The sequence below is a fragment of the Mus pahari genome, chromosome 9 (genome assembly GCF_900095145.1).
Source record: "Mus pahari chromosome 9, PAHARI_EIJ_v1.1, whole genome shotgun sequence".
NCBI lineage: Eukaryota > Metazoa > Chordata > Mammalia > Rodentia > Muridae > Mus > Mus pahari.
Window position 1 is genome coordinate 3,105,445 of NC_034598.1, and position 15,186 is coordinate 3,120,630.

The following is a 15,186-nucleotide window of genomic DNA, read 5'->3' on the forward strand; positions in this document are numbered from 1 at the left end:
TCCTCCTCCTGCTCCTCCTCTTCCTCTTCCTCCTCCTCCTCCTGCTCCTCCTCCTCCTCCTCCTCCTCCTCTTACTCTTCTTCCTCCGCCTCTCCTACTCCTCCCCTCATCTTCCTCCTTCTTCTTCACCTTCTTTATTGTTATATTCTTCACCTTTGTTATCTTCCTCCTCCTCCTCCTCCTCCTCCTCCTCCTGCTTCTCCTCCCTCCCTCCCTCCTTCCTCCCTCCCTCCCTTCCCCTTTTCAGTTTGTCTTGTCTAAAAATCTCTCAGCTTGTCTTATCTGAAAATGACCCTCTGAAGTCTTAACTGATTATACACTTTTGGAGAGGGAGGTGTCTCGGGAATCTGGAGTTTCAGGGATTCCCTGAAGCTATATTGAGTTGTCTCCTTCTGTTTTATGTAACCTCCCAATGTTTCAATGTCTGAAGAAACTGCTGCACCACTTGGGGAAGGGAGCTCCTCTGCTTCCTCTTGCCACCATTCATTTTCTCTCCTGACTTTGGGGGCAAATTAAAATGCTAAATTCTTCCTGCATAGGAAATTAGGGGGATTTTGTTTTATTTCATGATGATTTTCCTTGTTGTGGCATTCATCACTCTTATCAGTCGTGTGCAAGGTTGGTTAGTACATAGATTACTAACTCTGTCTGCCAAGTCCTTGAGCATAAACTTCCAAAATAAATACCAAATTGGAGACCTACTTGCATATTGCACTCACTTTTAAAATGTCCCACTTTTAGGAATGTACCACTTTTTATGGTCTAAAAATCCATTTACAAATAGATATCTCTATAGGAAATGTCACAAAGTAAATTGGTCTTTCTTGGTTTCACAGATAAACCTCATTTTCCATTATTGTTTTGGGGCAGCCTATGTTCATGCATGTAGAATCTAAAATAACTATGTCAGGCACTTATATCACCTGTCTACTGCTGTATACTTGAATACATTTTTTTTAAAGTAAGGATAAATATTGTTTAATGTGTCAGTGAATAAGTAACTAAGGTAAATAAATTACTGCTACAGACACTGCTGAAGTTTTGTTTTTTGTTTTTTAATTTGGAACAAGGCTTTGCATGTCCTTTTATCTCCAGCATAAATGCACAAATGCATGACATTGGCTAGCTACAGATAAACATCATTTCAGTTTTGTATATATCCCGTGGATCATGGCAAACATAAGTCCTCAGATGCATGTTCATAATTTCAAATGGCAAATAAGTACAGACTTTCAAGTATCAAACAGCTCTTACCAAAGAGAGACTCCTTTTACAGCAGAAGCCCTCTCAGGACTAAGTCTTTTGCTGGTAAAGTAAGATCTAGACACACAGATCTGAGTCAAGACCTCCTTGGTGTTTGTCTTGTTCTTGAGACCCTAGTAACAGAGAGAACTACAAATGTGGTTACAACACAGTAAAAGCTTCTGCCCCATTCCTTTGAAGGTTACTTGAACTGCTAACTTTAGCTAAGCTGCATTTGGCTCTGCATCAGTGGCCACAGAGTGCTTAAATTTACTGGAGACCTACTTCAGTACTACACACACTTTAGAAATGCCCCAATTTTAGAAATCCCTGGGTGACTCTAATACCTCAACACTATGTGATCATAGATTAATTCTGAACTATGAAGAATTCAAAAATGAAAATATCTGGATATCAGGACATGTGTTTCTATCACTAGCTATTTCTAGTGCTATTCATTCACATAAAAATGTAAGCAAGATTATCATACATATTTGCTTCCTTGAATATGGGTGTGACATGTGTGCTGCTCCATGGTCTGGGACTGAAGGTGTGAGGATGGGAACCAGACATTGAATAGAAAAACACATTCCAAGTTTCAAGCTCTCGGGAAAGAACCTGGGTTGTACCAATGGCTACAAATGAGAGGCTGTCACTGGACTTCAGAATACAGCGTGGTTTGGAGACAGAATTCTCAACTCTGGAGGCATGGAAGACTCACCTGGGAAGCCAAAGCTTCTTGAAAAAGCCTATCATGTAAGTGAAAAACAGAAAAGAGCTGGAATATAAGATACAAAACTGGATTTGTAGTGCATGTTATAAATAGGCTTTTCAATGCTTTTTGAAAAACCTATATGTGTTCAAAAATCCTATCCTTTCTTGTTTTGGGATTTGGCATGGGGTGAGGGGAAATGTTTCAGCCTGTGCCTTAAGTAGGCATTTGGTGATGACTTTGGTGCCAATCTAACTCATTTCATCTTCTTCCCTGTGGAGTCTGATTGAATGTTGTCTATACCTGTGAGTAGGCGTGCATCTCTACAGAAAGCTCTGCGTGAATGGAAAGCAATATTAGCTCTTTCAAACTGTTCTCTTGGTTCTGATTGAAGATAAAAATAAAAACTAAGTTTCTGCACATGGCACACAGGGCTTTCTCTTACAAATTCTCTAATTTACATGCTCAACAGCATTTGCTGTCTTTCTTGAAAAAACCCTTCTGGAAATAAGGTTCTTCCCACTCTGACCTTTCTCTATGGTTTCACTCAGACAGGGAAGGTCCGCCCTGCTGTCACCAGTCTCAGGAGTGTGTCCTATGTCCAGAAACACTCACTGAAACCTTTCTCTTGGCTTTTTTCTGCCTGAAAAATTCCCAAATTTATTTCTCTTTTTATTGAAACAATAATATTTGTTCAATATTTAATATTTGAATATTCAAGTCAATATTCAATAACTGAAATAAGAAAAAATGTCAACTATATTCTGGGCTTGAACTCACAAAGACCCTCCAGCTTCTGCCTCTCAAGTGCTAGAATCAAAGGCTTGAGCCACAGACTTCTAAATTAAATGTCTTCCCTGATTTAAAAAAAAAAAGAAGAAGAAAAGAAAGAAAAGAAGTCTCTCTTCAGAGGCCATGTTGCAACCATTGATCATTTATGTTTAATGTGATAGTTGGGAGACATTTGAAATGACTGTGGCATGTTTTCACATTGTTCCTGCTGGCCTGATAAGAGATGTATTGCCAAAAATAAAGTATGGAAACCTCAGATTCCACAGAGTTCATCTGAGATGAGAATGGCTGTCAAGAACATTGAAAAGAAAGGGTGGTGGGACAGACAATCCTTTAGATGAAAGTATAGTTCAATAAAGCAGTGGCAGCTCCTCAATGGGGACTGCCCACTCTCTGCTTAATCCATTTACCATGACTATCAGCATTATGCTCCAGGCCATATGATGCTTTCTACCCCAGGAAGCCTAGAAAAGGGCAAATGCAAACAGACCTCTGTGTGCTCCTGGAAAAATATTCTGATGTGTTTCAAAACAGGAACACTGCTAAGAAACAAACACCAAAGACTAAAACCACACACAAAAAAATGAATCTCCTCTCTATAGAGCAGTCCATCCATGTAGCACCAATCTAGAAAGCTAAGAGCAGTTGTGTTAAGTAGTTTATGTGTGGATAAAAAGCTGTTTTTAAGTTACTTTATGCTGTAGAGGATAACATACCATAAACGCACTGCACTTTTAGTGGTGACTTAAGGAAAAGCACTTCTTAGGTGATTTTTAAAGTAAGGATTGCACTAACCTCCTTCAAGTATTGCCCACCCATCCCCACCCCCATGTCTCACACAGCCACTGCCAAGGGACTTGGTCCACCCCCAGCCCCCGGCCAAGGCATCTGCGTAACATGGAAGCTATTAGGCTATGACGTTACTTTAGACCTGCTTACTAATGTCTTCTGTATTTCAGAGGTGGTCTGCAGAGGTCAGCTAATGGCAATCCCAATCTGACTGCTTATTTGAATTTTGGATGCTAAGGGCCCTGAACTGATCCCCTGAATTTGTCATGGTCATAATTTAGTTATCCACAGCTGCCTCATTAGATTTGAGACCCTTTCAAAAGAATATTGATTACTATAGCTCCTCATCATCTGGTAACAGTGCGTACAACTATCTATTCCCTGGTTTCATTTCCTTGATGGAGTAATTGGTGCACATTTTTAATTTTCTCCTTTTCTAGTCACAGGACTCATGGAAACATTGTTAGATTATAATGACTTGACAATTTAAAGAAGACCTTCAGAAACTTCAGGTGTTAGACTTTCATTTCCATAATTTTTCCTGGTCCATTTAATCTGCCATGTGGTCTCCAGTGCATATGTTAAACTCAAACCCAAGCATGGTGTTCTGTGGTAACACCCCGCATGCTCAGATCATCCCACTTGAGCTTGTCTTTGAAGAAGGGCATCGCTATGAGAATGCTCATGGACTAACATGGGAAATGTATCGCTAGCTGAATGAAGCAGACAAATGGGAATGTTAATATGTGAAAACCAAAGGAATCTGCTTCCTAATGTTCAGCAGTCTGTACTATCACCAAAAAGGGAAAAATATAAAAATACATCTCATTCATAAAATTCTCCCTGTAATGGTTTATGATTCCTCATAACAAAGTTTTTGAAATAACCCAAGAACTGTTCCAAACAATACAGGAAAGGTCAAAACCATCAGCCATCATGGATCTTTGAGTCAGATGAAGAGTGTCCTTGAAAAGAAGCAATTATGTCATGGTAGTACAGGGACTCTGGTGTGTAAGAATTGAATGGTGAAGATCTATGAAAGAGACACTTGGTAAAATAATTGACAGAGAAATCTTTCTGAAAGCAAGTGACATCCAGCTGTCAACAAACAAGTGAAAGCCATCTGAAGATCAGCTGACTGATCTGGGTGGAGAAAGAGCCTGGCACAGTCAAGAAGTGAGAGGTAACAAGGCATGTGGATGAGCAAGGACAGGTGACATGCATACAGTTGCAGCTAGGAGGTAGCCAGGATGTCCATTCTATAGATTCACTAAAGGATGACACAGGAGGGACATTTGGTGTGAAAGACCCTGTAAGTGCTGGCTTGGGGTACCTGTGAGTTTCCATCTTCCTTCTGAGGCTTCTAATAGGAATAAATTGTGTCTCCAATAGAGGACAATGTATAGTTTAGTAGATATTGTATTTAAGAAGTAGCTAAAATTCCTGATTCCCTGAATGTTACATTAAAAGCATCTTTGACTTATTTTTCTACTCATTTATAATTCATCATTCATATCATGTCTATGACTCTCTTTCTCAACAAATATCGGAATTTTGTGTTTAAAAATTATTTTTCTGGTGAGATGACTTTGCCATTCTTGTTACTCACATCTAATTGCTCTGTACTTTTTCAAACATAAGTTGACATAATTGAAAATGCCATATCTTGTCCTGAAGTACATCATAAAAAACAAAATGGGCTATAGAACCACATTAAAAGAATCACCTCTATGGTACTTTAATTCCCTGGGCTTGGCAAAAGTTGTTCAAACATTGCTTGCTGTCTTTGAATATAAAATGTAGGCAGACATGTACTAATATATCAAAAAATGGCACTTTGTCAAAGAGAGCTTTCATGGGAGAATGTTCTGAGTGTAATGTTTTCTTTTAAAAAGAATCCAACCTGCTTAACATTCCAAAGCAAACACGAAAGAACACAAAATGTCTGATCTCACTGCCGGTCACAACAGTCAGCTTCATCTGCACTTTACTAGGTTTTGTTAGACGCTAAAACCCCGTCTCCTCAAAGAATTACCAGTCTTATTTCATGATAACCCTAATTTGATGCAAAATAAAACTAGCCCTGACTCTCGTCCAAATGGACTCTGCCGCCTTGCTAACACTTGCAATAATGTCGATGATGCACCTGGCTATTTTCTATCAGTGGGCTCTGTATAATATTATAGGAAGGGACCACTCCTTTATCTGTTAGGAACATCTGTTGCAGCCAACAGCACCACTGTCTCTCCAAGAAGTATAGAATTAAAAAATCTTGACCTGTGCTCTCCAAAAGTGTCTCATCCCAATCATCTAAAAATCGTATAGCCTCTGGTAAGATGGTAGCCAGGAAAGAATGGAAGGATGAATTGTAAAGACCTTAACAAAATTAATAAGGCAGGTATGCCTCCTGCATGTCACTCTCTTGTCCTCAGTGATTGCCTGTTGCAGTTCTTTGCTATGGTTCCAATGCTCTGGGTCTGGAAAGGATGTCCAGAGTTTAGATAATGGTTAATATTTAAAATGTTAAGCTGAAAATCAATAGCTTACCATCTTACCTTCTCTACTTAGGAGGGTAATTTCTACCTGCCATCCATATTCTGTGCAAAGAATGGGCCCAGGTAGGAAGTAGAGGGAACAAAGGGAAGCAGCAGAAACGGATGTTATCTGAGGTCTTTGAGATTCAGTAGAGTTCAAAAATACCCTGCAATGCCACAGGACAGTCCAAGTGACAAAGAGAAAGATTCTAGCCATTTGACTGCTGCCTGCTCTCAATATCTCCAAAGGTACGCACTGTGCAAAGGCTTTAACTACTTGCAGAGAATGATGAGAACAAATACTCCTCCCACAACTATAAAGATTCAGGTTTTAGTAAAATATTAGAAAATCTGCTGAATCTGGAGAGCAAGGCATATGTGTTACGTTTCAGTTGCTGTGATAAACGTTACTGTGATCAAAAGCAAGTCAGAGAAGAAAGCTTTTATTTTGGCTTAGTGTTCCTTGGGAATAAGAGTCAATCATGGCAGGGGAAGCCTGACAGCAAGCAGCAGCCATGGAATCAGGCTCAGGAAGCTCAGAGATCATTTCAACGGCAAACCCAAAGCAGAGAGAGCAAACTAGTTGTGGAATGTAACCATAAACTCAAAGCCAGCTGCAGGTAATGTACTTCCTGCACCAAGGATGAACTTCACAAAGCTTCCACATTATCCCCCAGACAGCACCACCAAGGGCAAACCAAGGGTTCACATATGTGAGCCTATGGGGGATATTTCTTATTCAAACCACCACAGTTCAATCCCTGTTTCAGAATTCTTAAGAGAATGTAGAGCTTTTAAATTACTGAAACTCTTAAATGAGTGTGTTTTATATGATATTATTAACATGAGATCGTGGGAACAAGGAAAGGTTGTGGCTTTAAGGAATGTGTTTTGGGGTGCAATTTGAAAAGGAGTAGATGTATGATGGCTAATATTGATGGTTGTCAACTTAAAATACCCAGAAGAAGGAATCTCAAGGAGCTGAAGGGGTCTGCAATCCTATAAGAGAAACAACAATATGAACTAACCAGTACCACCAGAGCTCATGTCTCTAGCTGCAAATGTAGCACAAGATGGCCTAGTCATCCATCGTTGGAGAGGCAACCATTATATGCCCCAGTACAGGGGGATGCCAGGGCCAGGAAGCGGGAATGGGTGGGTTGGGGAGCAGGGTGGGGGGAGTGTATAGGGGACTTTCAGGATAGCATTTGAAATGTAAATGATGAAAATATCTAATAAAAAATTGTTTTTGAAAATAAAAAGAAGGAATCTCAACTGAGATTACTCTATGGACATGTCTGTGTGTCATCTTATTGATTACTGAATGATGTGGAAATTACCAGCCCACAGGGTCCTAGAAGCTATAAGGTAAGAAGCTAAATGTGGGCCTGGAAGCAAGCCAGTAGGCAACATTCCTCCACAGCCTCTTCTTCAGTCCCTGAATCCAGGTTCAGTTGAGTCCTGTTTTGACTTCCCTCATTGATAGACTGTAACCTGTGAGCTGAAATAAACTCATTCCTCTTCAACTTGTTTTTGATCAGTGTACTATAATGGCAACAGAAATTGAAGTAAAACAAGAGAATAGTAAGATTATTATAGTACCAAATCTTAGTTGTTAATGCTCAAAACCAATGTGCTAACTATAGTCTTCTTTATAGCGATGGAGAAGCATTTTGCAGAGGAGGAGGCTACAGACATGAAAGAGGTGGTGATATTAGTTCTTAGCATCCTACCATTCTGGGTGCTCAAACAGCCCTCTGAAGTGGAGCCTGGGGGTCTCTGGAGTGAGATTTTGACTCCTACCTTCACACCTTACTGACTTTTAGAGACAAAAGGAATGCCATAGCTTCTCCAAGCTTTGACCCACTCATCTAGAAAATAGTCCTAATATGACCTCATCAAGTATTTATTTAACTCACTGCCCTGGTCATATTCAGAACCTAGGAAACAGTACCAAAAGCTATACATATCCAGGTGCACATGGCTTCACAGATTTTTATTCTCAACACAGTACAGATTGTGCTTGAGTGCAGCAGGAAACCCCTTCCAGCTGGGTACTGGAGTGGTTTAGATGATCCTCAGAGTTTATCGACCAGGAAACTTGCTCTGCCTCATGGCTTGCATACTCCTACTTCCCAAGTATGTAGATCACACTGTTTCTTTACATAACTTAAATTCAAATTTTCTTCCAGCTCACACTAGACAAAATCCCAGTGTGGATGAGAGAAAGTGAACACAAAGTCACAGCCCTGGCCAAGTAGCTATTTGCAATTGATTAATTCCAGGGACATTGAATCAGTTTTTCTCCAATAGAGTGACACTGGGTATATTGACTACACTCCAGGGAAGGCCCTTCCAAAAAAAGCAATGTTCTGGAAAATATTTTCTGGTTACAATGTTGTTATGAATCATTTGCTAAAGCCAGCAAGTCCTCTTCAATTTATTAAGACCAAATTAATTTCTGAAGCTGACAGCCATTGTAGTCAACATAGTTTTCTTCTTAGCTATAGACTGCTTACAGTGTTATAGTATATATCCTAAATAGTACATCAAGGGCATGTCAGTATTTGACTCTCTTATACAACGGCTGTACTGAAGACCCCAAGTCACAACTAATGTAAACTGTGAGTGAACAGATGAAATCAACAAAGGGTAGGTAAGTCGCTTCTGAACCACTTGCTATTACATTTCATCGCCCTTCTCTGAATGTTCTTATAAACTAATTAGTTTCAAAATGGCTGACACAGTAGCAACAAACTTTAGCCAACTGTGTGTAAGTTTGATATCTTTGGATATCTAAGTAACCCTTTCAGCTAAATACAAGACACAGATAAGTAATCATTAAAAGCAGAATCAATGATTTCAGGTTTATTGTTCAGAAGTCACTGGCACCACATGTCTGATGAGGTTTTCCTCTACTGAGTAAATGGCTTAAGGTATCTCTTCAGTGTGATATCCAGTAAATGATAATCTTTGCAGGGTCATGGTGGCCAAATCATATGTTGAATCTGAATGAAGACATATGTTTACTGAATACTTTGATGCAAACATTCATTTTCTACTTTCTAATGTGCTTATAACTGAAAATTTATTTTAGTCCCATTATAGCTAAGAAAAATTAAAGTAATAAAACCATTTAATACTACAAGAGGAAAATGGATGCATTTTTCTAAAAGTGCAAGTGTGCATATACACATTTACAGAAAGAGTTCTGAATAAAAAAATCAAAATAATTTATGATTTAAATTTTTAATAAAAATTGATTACAATTAAACAATAATGAGGAATAGCACACACGCGCACACACACACACACACACACACACACAAACCACTTCATTTAATAAAATATAGGCATACATAGCTCTAAGGTTATATCTGAGAGTCTATATGAATATATCTGTATGTATTTTTTCTACTCTAATAGTTCTTAACAATGCAATTTAGCAACCATCTAGCATAAACTAACAGTAAATGCTATAGTGCAGAACGTGATGATTGGAATTTCAGAATAGGGAAGGAATGTTGAGTAGAGGAGGAAATATTATTATTATTTTGATGCTAGTCAGCCTGGGCTGCATAGCAAGATCTAGCTTCGAAGCATCAAAGACGGGTTGTGAATTAAGTAAATATGTTCTTATAACTTATGAAATACGCGTGAAAGGACTTTCTTTTATCTAATATGTGTGTGTCATGTGTACATGTGAGTGCAGGCACACATGTGCTATGATATGCCTGTGGAAGCAAGGGAACAACCTGACATGATTGTCCTTACCTTCCTCCTTGTTTGAGACAGAATCTCTTTGGGATGCATTGCTGTGTACTCAGGGCTGACTGACCTGTGGGTTTCTGAAGATGCTCTTGTCTCTGCCTCCCATCCAACTGTGTGAGGGCATGTGCATTGCAGAGATCAAACCCAGGTCCCCATGTCTACATAGCTTTCATTTCAGCCATCTTCCCAGTGTAGGGCTGGCCTTTCAAAGCCACACTTTTTGTTATCTGTTACCTTCTCTGCTGCCCAGTAGAAATAACTGATGAATCTGGCATGCATCCACTCACAGCTTCTACTGCAGAATTACTCTTCCCTCTGCTATCTGGTGCTTTTCTATATTCTAGAATTAAACAGACCTTGAACACCAAAGAGAGTAGGGCACCCACTAGTTGAGAGAAGGTGATTTTACAGTAAATTAACTTGTTTTCTTACTTGAACTGAATACCTGCAATCACTGATTGCCACATTTATCCTTTGTTGTAAAACTGAACTAATTGAAGAAGCTGCCCTCCAGGGACCAGCTCACGGTGCAATGAATGTTGAGAGCCCTCTTCAGTTTAGCATTTTAATTATTTGTAATTATAATTATTTCTGTTTATCTCAGATCTTTGAGAAATAATTCTAGCTTATTAAACAAAATAAGAAGCTAAGTAGCTGGAGTTTTGTTTTGTTACTTACTGAGGTCTAGAGGCCTGGGAGCATGCCAGCTTCTCACAAGCTCTGAGACTAGTTCTCTGACTATTGGGTAGGCAGAGTGGACATGTGACCTGCCCCAAAGTAACTGAGTGCACTTTTTCTTCCTTGATTTCCTTATAATTCCAGGATGCACTGGGACTGTGTGGTAGGGGGCTGACAAGAACTCAAGTAGAAGTTCTGCTTAAAAACATTATTTGGAGTGCATGTGGGAGTCTCCCATGTTTAACCCACCTCAAGATCAAGGAGGATGAGTAACTGTTTATTGTATTCTAGGGTTAAACTGAACATTATGATTTATGGCTCTTATCAATAAATTGTTTTTTTAAAAAGAACTAGAATAACCATGATGAAAATATTGTCTACCATCTTTCCACAAATATGTGTGTATGTGTGTGTGTGTGTGTGTGTGCGTGTGCGTGTGTGTGTGTGTGTGTGTGTGTGTGTGTGTGTGTGTGTGTTTAAGCACAGCTACTAAGGAAAAGGATTTAAAAATCTAACTGTTGTAATCATTTTTCAGGTGCTCACAAGGAGGAACAGGACAACTAGGAGGTGAGGAGAGGCCATGAGACAACCGCTAGCCAGATAATCCTCTCAGAAGTGACTGAGGCGTGTCTGAATGTAGGTATGTGTATGGAGGACCTCCCTCTGACCTTTTTAACTTCCAACCACATATAGTCATCCACACTTGCTGCCTCACCAGCATTCTTAAGCCACTTTGGCATTGCTTGCCTGCACACAGAAGTATCTATGCAGAACCTCTCCATGGGCCTAGAGCATGAGGTCTTCCCTGGTCTTTTGAGCTTTTAAATATTCTACAACATGATTGCCAATCTCTTCCCACTCCCTAGTATCAATACTCCTATTTCCTCCTTGCTGAAGCCTATCATTATTTCTTTGACTATAGAAAACTTTGTCTTTGATGTCTGTACTATGTGAAATACATTCCCAAATAACTCTTCACTTTTCGTAGTTCTCCTATGACAGGGAAGGTGAACAGATTAAAAGCAGATACATTTGGAATAGATATGTTTGATCACCCACTCAGCCAATTTCTAGTTGGTGGATCATATTAAGGCTATATGTTAAAACATTCTATTCTTTAACTTTCTCATCTCCAAGAGTGGGAATAATAAGAGTGTTGGTATGCTTTCATCCCTGTGACAGATACTAGCAATAAACAACTTCAAAAAAAAGTTTGATTTTTGGCTCCCAGTCTTAGTGATTATGGGCCATGCTCAGTTGACTCTATGTTTCCGAGTCTGCGGAAATGACTATGGCAGAAGCACTGGGTGAGGAAACATTTAGCAGCTCTTGGAAGGCAGAAAACAAAGCATGGGAGGATGGGTCCAGGACAAGATAAATCCTTTAAAGATACATTTCCACTGCTGACTTTCTCCAGCCTATATCTACCTTCTACATTTCAACATGTTCCAACAATTAGATCATGACATTAACCCACTGAAGGATTTAGTCATGGTCGAAGGAAAACTTACATAATCTATTTACTTCAAAGTGGTGAGACCTACCCACTGAGAGCAAGCCTCCACATGTAAGTCTTGAGGGGACACATACTATTAAGAACAATAGACAAATGCTATTCATATAGTTGGATTGCTCCTAAGACTAAGTAAAGTATTAGGGGGAAGATTTAAAGTAGAATGGCAAAATAGTTGTAACATAAACATAAATACTGATACAATTAAGAAGTCTACAAATAGTTCAAACTCATGGGAGGCAATGGTCAAGATATAAGCACAATAAAAGAAAACAAAGACCAAAGATACAGAAACAGCACACTGTGTAGAAATTCTGGGAGCAGAAACAGTAATGAGCCAGTACCAGTGTTGATCCAATGTTATTCAGTTATGAGTGCTTAAATGTCAGAGACACACAATATTTAGTGGGGTTTTGTTTGTTTGATAATTCACCTTTAAAATGTAACTACATGACCATATCAATAAACTAAGAACTTCCCAAAGTATCATTGGTCTGCTATGGCAAGAATTACAACAGCAGAGAAGACACAAAAAGTAGACTATTATTATAGTTAGAAAAATCCAAGTACACTCCAGTGATGTTCAAATGGGAGGTTAGAGCCCTGACTGATCTCTGGCTTGCTAGTTCTAGTTTATTTTGTGTAAAAAAAAGTCTTTTATGAAACAAGTGGCATGCTCATAAGTTTGTGACCTTCCCATGACAAATCATGGAAAACCAGATCTTCCTTTGAGTTCCACTAAAAGCTCATAAGAGAAGGCCATCAAAATCATAATGCTAACAATACTATAATAAAGATGAGGTCTTTTAAGGGGAGTGACCTGCCTGTGTTCTGGCTCACTAAATCCTCCCAGTTCCTTAGCTTCTTGTAGAACAGGAAGAACTTAACTGCAACTTCAAGGATGCTTAACCACAGACTTGGGTTTTTTTTAGTGTCACGAGAAACATCTGTAGTTGTTTTCGTTCCTTTGCATCTAACTCATTGTTTAACCAATCTAAATCCCTGGGTTAAAAACCGGAACTCAAGACCATTGCATGCTCATTTAAGGAATGGCTGTTTGGCAAACTATCTATTTGGACCCAAACTACAAGCAGTACAACCTGTAAGTACATAGTTTTTAGTATTACGTATGTACTTCCCAGCATGTCCGAACACCCCAAGATCTCCTACTGTGTTAGTCTGGGTTTTGACCTTATAGAAGAGAATATATTTATTGAATTTTTAGGTATAAGCTTCAGTTATTCTACTACTAAAAAATGTTTCAATCTCAGAAAACTGTGAGGTCCTTTCTGTTTTTTAGCACTTAATTGCATTCCTACTGAATTAAGATAATAGCACATTAAACTCAGGATACAGCATAAAGATTTTATTTAGATTTAAGAGTTACCATTGTTTCTTTGTATTCTATTGTTTATCCATTGTTTGAGTTCCAGCTACTAGATTGTTTTACAAAGTCATATTTTAGCCTGCATGAGAACAGGTAACCTCAAGGGTACCTTCACCAGTATCTTAGAAATCAGGGAGAAGCCAGGAGAGCAGCTTTATGTGTCCACTCTGAAAGCCTGCCCAGAGGAACCTCTGCTTCTGAGACTGACTGCGGGAGGGAGACTATGATCAATTGCTCAATTCCATCTGTCCAATTCTGACTGTCAAGTATTTCTGAAAATACAAGCTTATGATGGCAGCAATTTATTTGAAGTCTCTAATAGCCTCCTTTGGAGGTAGCATTGATCATTATTGTTACTTATTAAGCATCTTGATGAAAGAATTGGACAAAGGGATAATGATTACAGGAAGATAACAGCAAGTGACTAATCCGGGGCATATTGGGATATAGTCCCCAGTTACAAAGGTGTTTTGTAAACTGTAGCTATACAAATACTGCCCCTCCCCCTTTAAAAAATAAGGTGTTTACAATGCCAGTTTATGGTACCATTGCAAAGTAGTAAGACACAGTGGAGAAAGGTTTCTGGCCCTTATGTAAAGTGTTCCTAAGCACATGGTCTTCAACACACAGTAAGACAGCATTGCCTGAAAATACTCAGGCATTGTATTCGCTACTCATGGGGTTCCTGTTTTGTGCTTGTCTTTGAGGGGTTTCTATTGCTGTGGTAAAATACCATGACCAAAATCAACTTGCGGGGAGGGGGGTGGAGGTGGGAGATGGGCATTATTTCATCTTACAACTCTCAATTCACATTCCTTGCTGAGGGATATCAGGGTAGGAACTCAGGACAAGAACCTGGAAGAAATAACTGAAGCAGAGGCTATGGAGGAGTGCTGCGGAATGGCTTGCATCTTATGAGTTACTCAGCTTGCTTTCTTATAAAACCTAAGAGCACTTCCTTAGGGTGGTACCACCAACATTGAGATACTCCCTCACACCACAGGCTTACTTATAGGCAAGACTGGTGAGGGGAGTCGTTTCCTCAACTGAGGTTCCTTCTTCAAAAATGACTTTAGCTATGTCAAGCTGACATAAAACTAACAAGCACAATGCTGGACACTTTTATTTTTTGATACTTGGTCTTCATCTGTGTGAGTGTGTGAGTGTGTGAGTGTGAGTGTGTGTGTGTGTGTGTGTGTGTGTGTGTGTGTGTGTGTGTGTTCAATCAGTGCATGGAGATAGTTCACCATCTTCAACACCTAGGTAAATTGAGTCTTAGTAGTTTAATAAATAATAAATATATTATAATAATATTAAATATTATTATATTTAATAATATAATAAATACTAAAGGCAATAAATACTAAAACCAACACAACCTATCTAACTCCAATACCCTTGCTCTTTAATTTTTAGGTAAGTTGGGTAGTAATGAGTGAAAAAGACACAAAGCAAAAATAATAATTAATAATAGCTACCATTTATTAATGTGCCAGGTACTGTGCTAGATTCACACAGAGATTTAAATCTGCCATCCCTATAAACAACTCATAGGGCTCCATTCATCCAAAGGTTTCCAGATGAATTAGAAGTCCATATGAGTTCTATTTGCCTTAAAGAATATTAAGGTTCAAGGACATTGAATTGTGGATACAAGAAAATATACCTCATACAGGAATATCGAATGGTTGAGAAACACCTGAAAAAATGTTCAACATCCTTAGCCATCAGGGAAATGCAAATCAAAACAACCCTGAGATTCCATCTC

At 39.0% G+C, this 15,186-nt stretch overlaps 1 protein-coding gene across 2 annotated transcripts in view; it reads left to right on the forward strand.

Annotated features, from left to right (window-relative positions):
* The window catches only part of Hs3st5 (heparan sulfate-glucosamine 3-sulfotransferase 5), a 288,413-nt gene that overhangs the window by 157,337 nt on the left and 115,890 nt on the right, over positions 1–15,186 (forward strand). For both annotated transcript variants that reach the window (XM_021205176.1, XM_021205178.1), the window contains one exon: positions 11,054–11,158. The gene's annotated coding sequence lies outside the window, so the exon portion shown is untranslated. The remainder of the gene's footprint in view (positions 1–11,053; positions 11,159–15,186) is intronic.